Below are 18,528 nucleotides of genomic sequence, written 5' to 3' on the forward strand. Positions count from 1 at the left end.
AACGTGCATGCTCGCACAAGCGAACGCTGTTGGCACGCAGCGAAGCCTGGACGGAACCCCCATACACGGAAAGCGCGGAGTGATGACTTTTCTCTGGCCGAACTTCTTGCGTAGCTTCCACAGCGTTCACTGCTATGTATGGAACGGAGTAAAGAGGAGCGGCTCTAGTAAGGCGACAGTCTAATGTACGTAAGCACTAGCCACTTCTCTTATCATTACCCATCCCTGCACTTTCACTCCCCCTTCTCTCTACCCCAGTGCAGAGTAGTAGGAAAGAGCGCAGTAGCCCAAGTCGACTTCTCAATTTGTCCTATCAAAAAAATCTATCGATATAGATCTGAAGAGCACAGTCGCCGTATTCCGAGGATTAGTAGGCTAAGTGCAGCGACATCTGCGTCGACTCTGGCTAACCAGAGCACGAACCTGCTCTGCTGTACCTCCCGCCTGGTGAGCCGACCCGCACAAAAGCGTGGAACTTACAAGATCGGTTTTACTTCTTCATCACTGTCGATTGACTGATGCCGTTTAGCGCACCGGAACAACATCGCGGAGCTACGTAAGGTACCGTATAGCGGTGTACTCAGGGTTAGTTTTGACCACCTGAAGTTCCGCAACATGCACGTATATCTGATTACAATGGGCCACCACAGCCGCAAAGCGCCGCAATCCTCAGCGATGGCACTCCTTAATCGAAAGAAAGCGAACTGCGCGACAAATATATAAGTAGCTCGGGCAAAGTTGCAAGAATGTCCTTTCTAGGCTTACTGCGGCCTAATTGATGACACCCGTCGCAGACCGACCAACGTTACAGAAACACACGGCGAAGAAATAGAAGGACGGAAAGAAAGAAAAAAGAAGGAAAGTACGACAGGCGAGCACCGAATTCCGAAGTTGCCAAACGCCGAGGGTGCAAGAGTGTTGCAAGTCGCTCCCGCCCGGGCGCAGCGCCCGACAGTTCGCTCGTACTCGCATTCTACGCATAAAAGGGCACGCGCGTGTGTTCCCCGTCACTCGGCGGGCCCACTACAGCGCCGTCCAGAAGCCGCAGCTTATATACAGCCTGCCGCGAGTGGCCAGCCCCTAATATAGGCGCACGTCCGGCGGAGGCACGCGCCCGACCCCCACAAGCCCGAGGGGATCGCCTTCAAGAGCGGCAGCGCCCATGGCTCGCGAGGGACGGGCGCGGGCCCAGGGGCCGCCTGCGGATCGTCAGCGCTCGTCGCACGCACACGGAGCCGAGGCAAGGAATAGAGGCCCCTGGCTCGCGTCCCAAACATGCACGCCGCCTGTGCGGCGCACGGACTGTAGATGCTATGGGGCGGTGGCCGCGGCCTCCATGGAGGTTCCTGCAAAAATTACAACAGGGTGCTACTCTGGCGCTACAGTGTATAGCCGAGCTACGGGCGTACGGCGTTTCGGCGAGCATTGGAGTGATAAAAAAAGCATGACATTCTATTTGTCCAAACTTCGTCCTTCTTGGGGGGGAGGCGGGGGGGGGGGGCTATTCTGTAAGAGTCCACTTAGTGGACTGTCCGTTTCGGCCGCTGCCGATTGGATGGAGTTATGCGAGCGAGGAGGAGAGGAGTGGCCCCAGCCAATCAGCGGCGGTTGAAATGGACAGTCGACTAGGTGGACTCTTACAGAATACACCACTTGGTTACAAATGCCTCTGTAAATTTGCAAAGCGATCGGTTTCAATAAAATACTTCGACTCTGCAACGATTCGCAATGAATGCTCGCATACGCGCAGTAACTTATGGCTTTCGCGGGTCTACAAAAAAAAAAATGCTTTCTCGAAAATTTAGATTGATAAAACGCGACAAATAACGCCAGAAGGGCGTCTGAGGCCGCAAGCACGAATATTAGACAAATCCATGCACTGCCCATTATCCTCTCGGTAACTGAAGGCCCGCAGCGCCGGTTTTCTCTGCTGCAAGAAACTACTGAGCCTACGAATGGGCGAATCTCTGATGGCGACCTCCAGGCGTTGCTCGTGGCCGGCAGGGTTTCCCCGCGTACTTTTCACGAGCCTGGCAAAACTCTGCTGGAGCTGGGCTACAGCGCCAGCCTTCTTCCGGTTCCGGTCGCGGAGCTCACTGAACACGGCGAGCTCGGTGCCTCGTTATTCGACCGCTGAATTTGTGTAAGCAGAGTAACAGAGCTCAGGTAATTATTTTACGCGGAAATCACCGCTCACAACTCCATTGCAAGCAGCTTCTCGTATACTCCCCGGTGGAGTTTCTAGCCTGCTTGATCCGAGAGTAACAAGTTATGGTAACGGAAACGGTCAGGTGACATAAAAGGGTCAGGTGACAGAAACAACTATACAAATAAAACGACTTCGCTGCGATGACCTAGCGTCAAAACATACCGCAGAACTTACACTGTCGCGACAGCAAACTTTCTTGGAGTTCAGTCGCAGGCAACATTGTCCACGCGAAATTCCTTCGCAAGAGAAGTGGTGGGGAGTTTATTGTTATTATTATTTGTCTCTTAACCCAGTATTCGACAGTTGAACCAGGTACGATGCGCGAGCCGTCATCGACGTCGTGACAGTCGGGCCAGTTATAGGCAGCCTGCGCTCAAGGTATTATTATTATTATTATTATTATTATTATTATTATTATTATTATTATTATTATTATTTTAAAGAAGATGTCATCTTCCATTTGAGTTTTCTTTTATGTATTGGTATGTGTTTATTTGAAGTAATTTGGTTGTATTAACCTGTATATCTTTATGAGCTTACAAAAATGTTCATTACGTTGCCATAACTTGTCTTCAATTTTTTGTTTTTTGTTCTATGTAAGCATAAAAAACATGTTTACTATGTTAGACTACCACGTATCAAATTTGCTGTTTTCCATCTATATAAGCGTGAAAATATGTTCACGCTACATTTTATTAACATGTATTTAATTTCCATTTTGTTTGCACAATGTTTTGTCGGCATAAGGTTACGCATGTATGTACATACACTGACCTCATCGCTGTTGCCGGCACTGCCGGGCCTAGTCACACAAGCCATTTAGGCTTCGACAGGCCCGCTTACTATGTATTTTTTCTTGTGGTGCATAAATAAATATATTATTATTATTATTATTATTATATTATTATTGGCATCCCCTTTGAAACAGGGCGGTGACAAATAGTCACCTAGCCTGCTTGAATTGATCAGGTATGCTATACATGTTTTTTTTTATTACTATTCTAGCATTTTTGCATACGCCTCCTTAATCTTTTTTTTTTTCTTTGCCCTCTCTCTTCCTCTGAACGTCTGTATCTACACTGTACCGTTACCTATGCTGTAACGGATCCGGTCGTATCAATCTCCTCCCTGCTTTTCATCTGCCAATATTCTAAACGTCCCTTGCTTAGTTCGACTGTTGAAAATTTAAAAAATTAAATTATGGGGTTTTACGTGCCAAAACCACTTTCTGATTATGAGGCACGCCGTAGTGGAGGACTCCGCAAATTTCGACCACCCGGGGTTCTTTAACGTGCACCTAAATCCAAGTACACGGGTGTTTTCGCATTTCGCCCCCATCGAAATGCGGCCGCCGTGGCCGGGATTCGATCCCGCCACCTCGTGCTCAGCAGCCTAACACCATAGCCACTGAGCAACCACGGCGGGTTCGACTGCTGACCGGTTAATGCTCCCGCCGACTTTGAATCCAGGCGCTTCTGGAAGGTGTACGTTACCTAGGGGTCCCACTGGGTGAATCCCTTCGCATCCCATTAGGATGCCCTGACTGGTCTCCGGATTTCTGCCGCAGCATACACATGTTTCATCCTGTTGCGAATATTTGCTCCGGTATGATTTTGTCTTTATAGGCAACCAGCGCGAACCTCCAATAGCAAGGAACTGCCCTTTTTGTTATCTTTCAAATGTTCCTTTCTAATTTCTTTATTCCCATTCTTCTAAATTTCACGGTCTTCTTTGTTTTCATTCTTTACATCAAATTCACTGTCTCAGTTTCTCTCACTTCCTTTCTAATGACTCCTGGTAGTCTATTTACAATTTTAATTACCTCGTACTTGGTTGCAAACTTTCTTAAACTCTTCCTTTATTCTGTGTACATGCTTTACAGGTACAGATACTTCTGCACTCTAGGTGCCCATTTATGTTGATCCATGTTCCTTAGTTATTCTTCAAAACTAATTTTGCACTGTGCTTTTCTGACTCCGAATACTGACATATATATATTGACATATAGTGACATATATATACTGACATAGACTGACCATATATACTGACAGCAGGACCAAACCACATAGCCTATATGCGGTGTACGAGCCAGTGTGTAGGAACAAAATGTTTTTCGTTCTGGTTTTAGTTTCGTTCCACTGAAAAAAAAGTTCCGTTCCGGTTCTGCTCCGGAACGAAAAAAAAAGAAGAAGAAAGTTATCCGTAAAGGCTCATAACGGTTTTTGTTTGCATTAAAAATTTGCGAAGCAAGGCAAAGATAAGAACCTATCCCTATTCCAAAAACCAGCGTCTTCCAGTGCATTCCAGTGTGATGCGTTTTTTGACACTGGATCAGACTGGGGGCGCTGGTGAGGACGCTGGATCAGAACTGAGTCACACTGGACGATATGCGGGTTTCACTGCTATGACGCTGGGGTGCACTGGTCTGTGCTGTACATGCGGTGGTTCTCGGCAATGTGGCTTGCACTATGGCACCTCCCAGTATGTCGCGCCTGCCTAGCGCTCCAGCATTCAGCGCGCGCGACACTGGGCCCATAATCCGGCATGGCACTGGACACTGAGTTTCTGCAATAGGGATAGTATTTTTCTGAATAAGAGAATTCTGAATTCCGAGATCACGCTCGGTGCCTTGAGTCAAGGCATTGAGCATGATCTCAGAATCATCACGTCATCGAATATACTCGCCGGAATGCGAGACCGCTGTTCCGATAAAACGAACGTAAACGAGCGTAAACGAACGATAAAACTTCGGTAACAAAGCGTTGATACCCGTAAAAAAAACGAAACGACAATCTCTTCAGCGCGCAAGCCTGAAGCGGTATATATACGCTTCCGTAGATGGTGAAACAATTCGCTCACCAACTTCAATGAAGCCACAAAGCGGGAGAGCGTGCGTCTGCTGGTGCTCGCAGTCCCAGCTCCGAAGTATTCATTTGGCGAGTGCGCAGTGGATAACACCGGTGCCTAGGGCTGGCATTTAATGCTTTCCTCCAAGTGGCCCTTTTCCCTTTCTTCTGTTATCATTTGAGTCAAGAGCGATAAAGAAAAAAAAAAGCGGATAGGACCGAACGAAAGAAAACAAGCCCGTCGTCGCCTCCCTCAGTGCAAACATCGCGGTGACAGTGACACTCTAAACCGGTGTCCTCCGCTCTGGTCAGTAAACTCAAGTCCGGCGTCTCCTGCTCCTTCCTTCCCGCGGCCGGCCTGCCTGCCTGCCTGGACAGACGGGGAGCCGTACGGCGGCGCTCGTCGGACTTGCCAGTGCAGGGCCCGGAGGGACCCGCCTGTTGTGTCACAACGATCACGAGGAGAAAGAAAGCTTCCCCGGGGAGCGAGAAGAGATACGAGCCAGGCCGGGGAGAGACGACGTCCGGCGCGGCAAGAGGCAACGCAGTACGTGTCCCAACAGGCCGTCGCACGTTTGGGGTCAGACAGCTCGGCCGTAGCTGCCGAGCAGGACAGTGCCCGGACGCGCTTCGGCGGCTGTAAAACCAGCCGCCACGTTTTTCCTTGGACAACTCCGACCGACTCCCGGAAGCTAGTGGCAGCAAGCATGCAACGGCTCTTACTGGAAGCGCTGGTCGCGCGTGTATAGCACGGTCATCCCTACCCTGCTCCCTTCAGCACGAAGTCAGTATTTCTTTTGTGCTGCTGCCTGTGAACGGAGAGCCATTATCGCTGGTAGTCGACAAGAGTGAATCGAAAGAAGCTTCTACAGACAAACGGATTGGGGCGACTATAGGTGCGCCCACAAGATCCACGCGAGAAGGTTTCAGAGCGTTTTGGCACACGTGACAAGTGCGCTGAAGTTGCGCAGCGAGTACAGCGAATCGAAACTGCCGTCACTTTTCAACAAAGGCGATTTTCACAGGTATTCTTTACACGATCACGCCTTAAAGCACGAATGTCGAAAGTATTTCATTACCTGGGGCGTCTTGTACAGGTACGATTTGTAAGCAGGTACTGAACACCGGCACAAGCCAAATCAACGGCACAATTTTTTATCTTCATATTGGAAAAGGACGCTGGCTGCTCCTAATTTGCTGCAATTCGCGGGGCAAGGTCGCCATCCCTGGACCGGCTGACACTGAAATGGTGACAGCGATATGCCGCTTACGAAATAACGGCAAGAGTCAAATACAAGCATCAAGAGTCATAACGGCACTATATTCGCCGACTTCTTGCCGTGCTCTCGTTCTATATGCAGAGACGTCTCGAGAACAGTCCTCATTCCTTCCTTCGCGGGCGTCGGTGAAGAAGCCACGAGGAGGCTTCATGCACAAGGAAACCGAGAGCGGGTAGACGAGAGAGAGACATAGAATATGGAGGAAAATAAAGCGCACCGCAGTCGATTAGCCCCGTTCAAGCCGGGGCAGAGATGGATGCTTCCCATACCTGCGCCTGCGCTCGCACGGAATATATGTATGCCATACACCCCTCGCTTGCCTTGCAGCACCGTCGTTCGATCCGGACGCCGCAAGCGCGGCCTCGTCTGTGGCACGACTGGCGAGACAATGAAAATACAGCAGCGGCTAATGAGGCGCCGGCTCGGTGCGACCTTGCAAGGCCGTCCCTTAGCACCACGCGCAGGAAGCGAGCGGGGATGTAAAGAGAAAAGTCAGTCGAAGAGAGAGAGAGAGAGAGAGAGAGAGAGAGAGAGAGAGAGAGGCAAGCCAGCCAACGCGTCGCTGTCCACCGAGCTGCTTAACCAGTTCGCGGCCGGCCGACCGATTGCGTGTGCTCTTTTCGCGCCCACCGCACGGCGTGGGCTCGGCGCATATATATCTCTCCGCTCGCCGCCGTCTCGTAGGAGGCGCCCCAGATGGACGACTCGAAGGACCCGGGCTTTACGCTTGGGCGGCGGCGCCAAGACGAGAGACGACGACCGTGGGAAACGCGAAGAAGAAGAAGCAGCCGGGAGCCAGAAAGGTGGCGGAGCCGTCGCCATGGCTCGGGGCAGGACAAGGCCGCTCTCGATTAACTGCGCACACACGCTGCGGACCGGGGCGATTTCGCCCGTGCACTCTCTACAGTCTGGCCAGCATGCAGCGCGCGCCGCGGGAGAAAGCGCCTCGGTCGCGACGGCCACGCAATCTGTCTCGGTTGCTGCTGGCTACGCGCTCGCCTTCAGTCAGAGAGAGCTCGATAAAGAAACGGCTAAGCCGTATTCACGATGGCGCCAGTTAGGCCGCGCTCCTCTCCTCCCATCGCCTGCAGTGCAGGCAGAACCTATTTCGAGCAAGAATACGGGCGTTCACACGATTCCGCGCGCCGCTCTATGGGCGACTGGAACCAGGAACTGCACCTAACAAGTTTCCAATAGGTTGGAACAGGTGTTCGGCGCGTCGAACTAATGGCTGCTCTGGCTGATAGGGCCTATTATAAACCCGATGGGGACTTGTTCGAAGCGGCACACAACTTTCCGTGGTGGATGTTATCGCTCACGCCGTGATGAACACTCGTCCATACTGCGTATATGCGAAAAAGTCATCGTGCACTATCACTGCATTCTACCGGTGCCTACATATCGGACAGAAACTTGGAGGTCAACAATATGGCTCGAGAACACGTTAAGGACTACGCAAGGAGCGATGAAACGAGAAAAAAAAAAGTCGTACTTTCGCCAGTAAGTATAAAGCATCGATTGTGATAGCAAATCAGCAAACAGCCTTACTAAGGTTTCGCTTACTATTTCGCTAAACATTCGCTTGCTGACAAACAAGCATGGCGGCGGAGTTATCGCACTTGGACTTTATACAGAACATCATGGTGACGCCGACGGCGACGGCAGAAATGCGCCTGGAGTGCTCATGTAACTGGTATCGCAATAAAATGTTAGGCGTAAGGCTAAGATACAGAAAGACAGCGGTGTGGATCAGAGAGCGAACGTGGATAGCCGATATCTGGGCAGGCCTTGTAATCCGTAGGGCAAATAAGCAGTGGACCAGCAGAGTTACAGAATGGGTGCTCAGGGAAGGGATTGAAGCGCGGTCGAGGACGGCAAAAAACTAGGAGGGGTGATGAAATTAGGAAATTCGCAGGCGCAAGTTGGAATAAGCCAGCGCAAGACAGCGGTAACTGGCGATCCCAGGGAGAGGCCTTCGTCTTGCATGCATGATATAAAACTAGGCTGATGAGGATGATGAGGTGTGTGTGTGCGCTCCATGTTTATTGCTCCCTTTTTTTTTTTTCCAGTTTCTCCTTGATTAGCCACCTAAAGCAGCAAGCCCTGCTCATAGTACGGCTGTCCCGATCAGCTTGAATTACATCTCATGCCTACCTGAAATCTACCTCAACAACGCCACGTTGACTCAGTGTCGATTTCGCTCACTCACGTGCGCAGTGCACTGCATCCAATTGTCTAGGCACTCTCAAACGCTGTGCCATCAACGCGTCCACGTTACTACAATAAGTGTACCCCCTCCTCGCCCCTGTCCCCTTCTCTCCCTTCATAAATAATTTGTGTCGGCATCTAGGCGACCTTCAATGAAACATTCATTCTCCTCCCTGAACATTCGTGGAATTTCAACCATACTCTCCAGCACGCATCTTCCGACACTCTCATTTAAATTAACGTAATTGGCCTCGGGTGATAAGTAGGGACGGAGGTCGATTAAAGAGGGGAGGAGGGGGCGTGACCATTACGTCCTTCACACAGCAGCCAGCGGCAAATGGGCCGGCAGGCCGATCCAATAAGCGGAAAAGCCTGCAGCCGCAGGTCGCCACCTGTGTGGAACGCGATAGCCTTAAACTATATGGGCTCCGAGATAACGCAATACACCCAGTCGCTAGGTACAGGAAAAAAAAAGAAAGAAAGAAAAAAAATGCTAGGGCAGCCGCGCACGGTTACGTATAACGTAAGCCCCCACCCACCCCCTAACCTCGGTGCGCGCCATTCTTAACGCCTCCGCTTAAACCTGCCGCCAGTCGACGACGGCGACGACCGCGCGTTCTCCCGCCAGACGAGAACACGCGAGAGCCGAAGCGAAGAAGCATTGGCGAGGCCTCCGCGGGGGCGGCCTTATTACGCCTGCCGCTCGTTAACGGTAAGGAATTAGGGGTCCAAAGCCATAACCATTAGCGCGCGGACTCTCCCTGCTGGCGCGGTACAGCGCGGTCAAGGTGCGCGCGGCGTTCGACGCAATGGGCGACGCCGCGCAACGCTATGGTACAACGGCAGATGCGGGGCGCGGGGCCGGCCGCGCTGGCTCCGTAATGTCGAACTGCGCCCGCACTTGTTCCGAGACGACGTGGCCTCTTCCGCGCCGGCTGAAGCGCGAGCTTTACGACCCGAAATTATTCACGAAGCATCTCTCTCTCTCTCCAAGACGCGCGAATTGGGAGCGGCCGGAGCAGCAGTGTCCCAGTCGATCGCTCGTTTCCTCGAGAACGAGCTCGGCCTGGCCGGGCCGGCCCAGTGTTCGTGGCCCGACGAAACACGGAGACTGGAACACCGAGTTGCCCGAGGGCGGTGGTTCCCACTTCACCGGCGTGATGTGTTCGGCGCGAAGAAGCGGAAAACTATATAGGAATCGCTCAGTGAAGCAGCCAACGTTACGGTGTCTATATATCTGTGACGAGAGGAGCGTTTCACGTCCTCGACGTACTTGGTAAAGTCATGACATGAGCCCGAGCACTCCCTGTTGAACAGACCCTAAAGAGAAAAATGAGTTTAGCTGCGCTAGCAGTTACTTTTCCACAATGTCTACAGAAAAAAAAATAAGAAGAAGCAGTCATTCCTAACCTGAGAGGTATGCCAGAAAAAAACGCGAGAAGCGAAAATCGCGTGTGGCGAAACCGCCTTTTAAGTTCCCGCGCTATATTGTCGTGAGATGATAGACTTTGACGATCGTCTTTTCGAGCCTAAACATATATTTGTCTTTTTTTGAGTCGGTAAAGATGGACTACATTTTATTGTAGTCCATTGTATTGATTGGATTTAGCGAGTTTCAGAAGCCTGTACTGAGCCACAACGGCGCAAATACAAAAGTCCGTGAGGTCACACGGACGTACTGGTGTTGGAGCTTCCGTGAGAAATTAAAATAATAATAATAATAATAATGTTAAATAAAATTTGTTTTCTCTTTTAAGAACAAGCCTGATACGCCAAAGCTCACGCAAGTAGAGTTTTGAGAGCATATTTTATCAGCCTAAACAGCTTCAGTATTTCCCTTTAAACAGTCATTTTCGAGTTCATTTCGAGTACGAATCCAATGTACAAGAATCGAATCGGATCGGATCGAATCGAATCGAATACACCTCGAATAGTTCTAGAAAACTGAACCGGCCTTCTCACCATTAATATAAAACAATCTCCGCATAATACCGGGTGCTTTTTTTTACATAATTATTTTTTTTAAATATCGCCTGTCGGAGGTAGCATAACTTGCACGAGAAAATAAATACGTAATTTACGTATGAACTAAAGTTCCCTAAGTACTTGACGGCACATACTGCAAACCGCGAAGTGTAGCCGGCGAGTTGCCAAGGCGCATGCATGCATGCACACGGAACCAATTCGCACGTCGACAGCACCTAGTTGCGAGACATTGATTCCCGGAAGTGTGCCACGAGCTACACTGGCGGTCCAGTTTATTTTCAGCTTCAACGCACGCAACGGCGTTGTGTTAAATAGTAAGTGCATTCTTCAACGAAAGTTTTGACAGCGCATATCTTGAAACTCGAGCCCCTCTGAGAATTCATTACAGCTGGATATCGCTTGAAGACTCACAGGCTGCAATTCGAAAACTGCAATGTGTGCCACAGCGTCCTTATTAGTAAATGTTTTGTTTATTATTCAAATATGAATTTCAATTTATCGTGCAAGTAATGTGTGCCTCTTCAAGCAATCCAGTTCAAGGATGAGATCTGTGCTATCCGTCCAAGACAAATTTTAACTTCTATTGTCTCATAAAAAAAAAAAACGCGCGCTCTTTATACCGGTAGCAAGTTTCTGTAACTATATTGCACGTTAGAAAGCGTCGTTTCCAAAAGCACCAATGCAGCATCATTAGGAGCAAATGGGCGGTTTACGCGCACACTCAGGAGTACTTATTTGATGAGAGTGAACGGTAACGGTTTATTCAGCCTCAGAATCTTGCTCCGTGAACGACTTGCAGGCAGGGCATCGAACAGGAACTGAACCGGAAAAAAAAAAGAAGAAGAAGAAGAAGAAGAAGAAACTTTACTGTTGCACGAAACGGAACTGAACCGGAACGTTAGGATTTCTCTCTCTTTCTCTCTCTTTCCCTCCGGAGCGAGACCGAAAGGAAAAAAAAATAATGACTTTCGGTTCAGCTTGGCCACTTTTTCCGGAGCTTTGCCACCACATTTGTGAACACACACCACCTTCCCACGATTGTAAACGTAGCAGAACCGTAGCCGCGTTTGCAGCATGTTGCGGCAGGGAACACACGTGTTGTGTTAACGCGACTGCATTTGCATCGCATCCAACGCGCGGGCTAGCCAGACTGCGATATTGCGCAAAGTGCCTGAGACTGCAGAGCATTTGTTGATTGTCCCAAGTATGACTGTGAGCGGCAAGATCCACTCTGCTCGTTAGCGCCAGCCAACAAGACGCCGTTCAGTGCAAAAAATATTACTAGGCCGTTGACCCGCCACCAAGGCTCTCTCAGGGTATTTAGTTAACGCAGGCCTAGATTGAAGGCTGTGAAGAGGCGCTTCGAACACGAACGTGCATATAATCGCATCCATATAATCGCGTCATCATTACTCCTCACCGCCCTATTTTTCTCCTCAGTTCCATTTCCCCCCGAGCAGACTAGCAGGCAGGATGACTCCCTCTGCGTTTCCTCAATATATTCTCCTCTCTATCTCTCCATCAATAAAGCTTCGATTCCCATAGACTCCAGGGTTGGTGTTGTATCAGCATAATTATCTTGTAATTACGCGCGGCCCGAAGAACAAACAACAGGCGTAATCAGTCAGTTCAGCTTGGCAGCAGCGTTGAGTTCTTGTACTAAGTACATTTATGCTGCTTTCCTGCAATTATAATTCGGTTATGCGAATAAACCTTTAAACGGTTCGAACTGTTTTTTTTTTTTTTCGGAGTTGAAACGGTACTGAGCCGTTTTCGGTGAACCGAAACGAAAACCTAAAAAAAAAAAAGTTTCGGTTCTACACTCGGCATAGAGAGCTCCCCTACTTATTTCCACCTATTATGCGCGCTATGGCCACCGGGATGTCTTTCTTTTTTTTTATTTGTTTGCATACACTGCTGGCCTTACGGCCGTTACAGGGTGGATAGAAAACAGCCCGTACAACAAGTTTATCGCACTTTTGCTTCAATTTTTATTAATCACGCACAGGTGGCGATATTAAATATCGGAAAAGTATTCAGCTTCAGTTTATTATTCGTTCATAGAATTAGTTACAAGAAGTGATATACAGACAAAGCTGCCGTAGTAAGAGACAGCACCGGGAGCCTTGATTAATTGTTATGTAAAAAGATTTTGGTGGAATAGAGAGCAAGGAAAAAAGGAATAAGCAAAAAATAAGGAAGAAACTGAGTGAGGAAACACATAGAAAAGCAAGAAAGAAGGAATCATACACAATTGTGGCTAATTGCACAGCTACAAATTGGCAAAATAACATTATACGGTGTTAATCAGACAGCAAATAATTAGGTTGGCATTTAAATGAGTACAAGGTAGATGACAACTTACTGGCATTAGTGGACTGTTCCAAAGTTTAAGTGCACAAAAATAGGAAGCCATCTTTCCTCAATTAGCACGACACATAGGTAACAGGAAATTTCCTTGTGCTGCAAACCTTGTTTTACTAGGATTAAGAAGTAGACCAGAACTAACGAAGTTGCAAGAAATTTGTTTAATTAGTAATTTGAGAAATAATATCGTTAAATGATAGTTGAACAAATCTGTAACTTGAATGCGGTTCGAATGTAGTTATAAGGAGGCGTTAGAGAAAAAATGGCTTCAGGTTATAATGCGAATAGTCTGATCTTGAATGTGCTGAATAAAGATGACAATAATAAGTATTACCCCAACTGAAAAAAAGAAAAATAATACAAAAGAACATTCGTATTTTCGAATACTGACTATTCCACCCGTATTCGAAAGTTTTGAACGTTCGGGGCAAGTTCGGGGTATGTCCCGACTATTTTTAGGTTACAGCGCAATCTTTATATGAGGTGGAAAAATGTCTCCATAGAAAGGAATCAATCTCCGTTTTGCGAAACTGAGCATGGGATTTCTTGAAAAAAGAAAATTTTTATTTGACTAAAGGTGGCAAACAGCGTTTTAACGACTTGAAGATATTACAAATTAAAATGCCATAACTCTAAAATTAATGCATTATACCGCGCCAAAATGTTCGAGGTAAATCCACACCACTAAGTACTACTGGCACACCACGGGAAGTTAAATTTATGTCGCCCACAGTCTGTTCTTAGAAAAATTCCTTTTTTTTTCCCCAGAAACTGCCTGACTGACCCCGAAATTAGGGGCTTATTGGGGCCATCTACACTAAGGAAATGAAGTGCAAAAATATCTGGAACAAATCTTCACAGGGTTTCTCACAAATTAAGGAAAAAATGCACGCATCTACGCCAAGTACTTATTTCGTTAGAAATAGCCAAAATTGCCAAAATTGCCAAATTTGCAAATACAACGAAAATTGGAACATTTTAGAGACGTTTTATGAATTTTATAGAGTACCCGTCCGGTATGGTATATCTAGTACTGCAAAAACATGCTGCAGTGAGGTTCCTATCAATTCAGAGAGAAGACCACCTGTAGAGCGTCTGTAATAGATGAACACGACAATGCCACAAACTTGACAACCGTGTCGATAAGAAGCACGCCGCTCTAAAATTACGTTTTTTTTTAGTCGTTAGTTTATTCAAGTTACATATATTGTAATTATCTCTTCCAAGCGTTCTGTAGGTTCTAGAACATGCCTCAAGTGCGCAATAACGCGCCCCTCGTTTGACGTGGATGTGAGTAATAAGGGTGCCTCAGTGAAGAAACATCCAAGACTCAAGTATGCAATTATGAGGCGAGAGTGATTCCAAATTTGTCCTCAATGTGGTGAACAAGGTTATTAGCTACACATTCATAGATGTTTGAATTGGCACAAATAAGAGTATTCTGTATTTGGGCGAAAAAAAAAAGGAAGATAATAAACATAAGGATCGGTGTTCCACTGATTTCCACTAGAGTGAATTTCACGCGTCTCTGGGGGTACGTAAAAACAAATGCGAGTAGTGCGGTTAGAAATTAAATGAAATTCGACACTTTTAACAATGTACTTCGCGTGCGCGTCAGCACGTAGCACAGGCTCGACACAAAAGACAAGGTGCGAAGACAACCTCAGTAGCTCAAGGGACACGCGTAGCGGGCGCCTGCAGACACCGCCTGGAAACCACCGAAACGAACGTGCCGGCCAAGGCGGTGGCGCCTCCTCGGGGAGCGATCGGGAACAGCGGATCAATGAACCACGCCTCCCAGGGCGTTGGGCTCTACGAGACAGGAACGGACCGATCGCGCCGGGCCTGCGACCACGGCAACACATCACCCGTGTGTGAAGTGGTACAACTTCACCGCCGAGTAACTGTCGTCCACTCTCTGTTCATAACAGAACTGCGCGAAATGAACTGCTACGCTTTCGGCAAGCGCACTGCCCGTCTGCCGCACCCGCGGGCGCAAATCACCCGCGTTTAGTGCAGAGGCGGCTGTCACTCCCTCGAGCGTAGTGATCTAAACATTATGGGCATCGCTCATCAAGCGGCATGCATTGTTCCGAATACGCGCGAGCTGATAGTTGTTGACGCTTGAGTGATGTTTGCCCGGTGTTCACCGCAAAAAGTACCGCTGTGGAAAAAAAAAAAAAAGAAGATACGCACAGACCGGCACGCGAACACGTTTATGTATCTTAGCTTACCTAAAACTAGCGCCGAAGGGGAGCAGACGAAGAATAGTCCCTCGTAATATCAAACACGCTAAGCAAAATCAAAGTAAGCGAAAGTGGAGTGAAAGCAACGTAGTCACGGTGTGATAATTGCACGCGAAACGATCTTGCGGCAGAAACGAGCCACCACCGTACAACCGCGACGCACGGATATCTCACTACGACGGAGTCGCACATCGCGCTGCGATACGCGTCGATTGCACGGAAAATGACACGGAACGGAGACAAGGCGGATGCTCCGTTTGAATTAAAGGCGCGAGCCGGCGTTGAAACCAGAATTCCCATCATCGTGCGCATCTTGCATTCAGATCTCCGAGGTGGCACGATTAGGTTCCTGAGAGTTTGGTGAACCTAAACATCACTATCACCGCACTCGATGAGACTCAGTGCGAACGGGCAAGCGAAAGGCTAAATGACAGGCGAGCACGCTACAACTAGCCTCTCCGGCGAATATCAAAAGGGCGAAAGCGACATATGAGCACCGTTCTCGTGCGAGTTTCTCCTTCGCTCATCGCTGCTCTCGTCAGTGCAGCGGCATCACAAAGAATAAATCAAACTCTCTCGTTAGCAAAAATGCAAATAACCCACCTTCGCACAACGATACTTTCTCGTCGCAGCCTGGGATACCGAGCAAATTAGGCCTAGCCAACTTGTTGAAAAGACGGACAGCGGCGATCGCTTCAGGCTTTGCGGGCTTTGCGGGCTATCCGGTAGATCACGCACCACACGCACAACAATAAGAGTCCACCAGTCTCGCGCACAGGAAGCACCAAGAGCGAAACGAACTTGCACCGTCGATTTCACGCAGAAAAACGAGTACACTTCAAACCCGCGCCGCTGATGAAGCCGTGCGAGGCGTTGCAAGCATCGAGGGAAGGGAGTGCGCCCGGTCGCCGGAGCAGCGAGACCGCACCGACGGAAGAGCCGTGCGCTGATTGGTGCAAAACGAATGAGATGTTGGGAAAGCGCGCCGCGTCGTCTGCTAGGAAAGACCAAAATGCCCACCTCGCGCTTCTTTCGGCGCTCCGCGAATGCAAAACGCCAGAGAATGTTCTTTATAGCTTTATTTAAACGTCAATATATAAGTCTAGAGTTAATGAATTATTATACAGATTGGCAAAAGCGTCAGCGCAAGCGAATTCATCTAATCGAAAATACTTCCCACCTAGCCTTCGCAACACGATCTGGACAATGACATCTGGTTGCACGACATCAAAAATACTGAGCAGTTTGCACTGTGGTGGTGTGCACTGTGGTGGTGTGAGAGTTTACTGAATACTGGTTCAGCACATACAGAAAGCAAGAATTTAAATAAAGCCTTGCTGCTGGAGTCACATGTTAACATTGCTTACCTGGCATAAACTTTGACAACTGTTAATTATCTGGTACCTGCACATCTAAGCGAAAGTTGAAAAGAAAACACAGATAAAATGTAAAAAAAACAGTGATAAAGATGCCTTAAGCAGAGATAAAGATGCTGCATACTATATTAATGCTTGTTCGCAACCGAAGAATCAGATATTGCAGACTTCATAACCTCCACTCTGATATTGTTGTCGAAGCTTGGGAATTAGCGGTGGTTACGTTACAATAGAGTTGGCATTGAGATGTAACTAGGTCGATAATGACGACGGAGCGTGACGGCAGCTATACTGATAACAATAATGGCGGTCGTACCTAATGGGCTATCTGGTATCCTCGGTACATGGGAGGAGTAGGCGGAGGCGTTAAGTTTGACGAAACGAGTGCTATTAAGTCCCTGTATCTCGCTTTCTAGAGCCTTAACTTCCCCAGTCACCCCGTCATCAAGCACTGCGTTCGCCGTGCCGGTGGGAGTTACGGCGGCCATGTATACTCGTATGGTCTGCTTTCGCCATGCAGGCAACGGACCAGAATGGAACGGTGCTGGCCAGTCGCGACCCTGGTCCCCTGAGAATGCTGTTCGTTGTGCGACCGAAGCATGCGGGGCCCCTCTGTGATGGAGAACAGAGGGGTTGGTACAAACAATGCCATACAACGCGAACTTCTTTTTTTTAATCTTTAGATTCCTGCCACTAAGGCATGATTTCGACTGAACTGCTCCTCTACAAACTCTTAACACTTGTGGATTAGACATTGTTTTTTGCGTTACTGCTTAGATACAAGATACAATACACATGTACATACAGGTACATTACACACATACATATACAAGTCACATAAATAAAAACAGCCTGCAGACCGAGGCAGCTGTGTGCATATACCTGTCAACAGCAGTATTCCATCGACAAATTCGTGCACCGCCTTAGTCCTTGTGACATCGCTGCGTATACGTCTCAGAGTGTGCACCTGCCCGACATGTAGTTTGTATTTCGGCGTACATATAGCTTGCAAGCGATGTAGTGCATAAAAATGAAAAATTGCATGACAAATAAAACAAATTGAATTATGGGGTTTTATGTCCCAAAACACCGATCTAATTATGAGGCAAGCTGTAGTGGCAGACTACGGAATAACTTGGACCACCTGGGGTTCTTAAATGCACCTAAATCTAAGTACGCGTGCTTTTTTTCGAACTCGCCCTTCTCGGCTAGCTTGCCTCCAACCATGCTTGTCACGATTACTCTGGCGCGTCTGCCTCTCCCTTCAGTGCTGTCCTTTCCCACACTTTGAGGTGATACTCTTGAGATTACTGCCACTGCAGATACTCGGCCAGGCTGATTAGCGGCGGGCACGAAACAGCTCCTTCTCGCATCCCTCACCCTCTCCCTTACATGCAAACAAGAGTTACCGTACAGGCTCCCTTTCCTAAAAGGAGCACATACAGTAATTCCATGTGCAAAACAAATGCGGCGCCCCTGGCGGCAATCAGATTCTTAACATCCTCGTCGCGACAACAGAGAAAAAAAAATACAAAAGAGAAAGAAAGGCAGCACATGTCTGAAACGGAACGCCTATTTTTCCGGTCGCACTTGCCAATGACCGAACGAAGGACAGTGGCCCGAAACCGCGAGCAAACAGGATAGCCACTTAACCGAAAGAAACTAAGAACACGCAAACTGCAGCCCAAGTGAGACCACTCCACGTGCGCTTGTTTGCGCGCACGGCGCTGTTTGAACTCGCGCTGCTGTGATAAGAGTGCTCCACAGTGTCCCATCGCGCGAACACCATTAGCGAGACAGGGAACGACGCGGCTTAGTTGTCGGAGGAACGAACATCATTGCCGCGGGGCCAATTTCTAGATTGAAAACCGGCGTTGAATAAGCAGGCCTTCATGTGGTTTCCCGAATGTTCTCATCTTAGAATGCTGTGTTCTTCACACACACACACACACACACACACACACACACACACACACACACACACACACACACACACACACACACACACGC

General features: G+C 48.4%; 1 protein-coding gene across 1 annotated transcript in view; it reads right to left on the reverse strand.

Moving 5' to 3' along the window:
• The window catches only part of PlexA (plexin A), a 385,856-nt gene extending 369,822 nt beyond the window's left edge, over window positions 1–16,034 (reverse strand). The window contains exon 1 of the mRNA XM_070538955.1: window positions 15,746–16,034. The gene's annotated coding sequence lies outside the window, so the exon portion shown is untranslated. The remainder of the gene's footprint in view (window positions 1–15,745) is intronic.
• Window positions 16,035–18,528: the final 2,494 nt, after the last annotated feature.

Source organism: Dermacentor albipictus, chromosome 5 (assembly GCF_038994185.2).
Source record: "Dermacentor albipictus isolate Rhodes 1998 colony chromosome 5, USDA_Dalb.pri_finalv2, whole genome shotgun sequence".
Taxonomy (NCBI): domain Eukaryota; kingdom Metazoa; phylum Arthropoda; class Arachnida; order Ixodida; family Ixodidae; genus Dermacentor; species Dermacentor albipictus.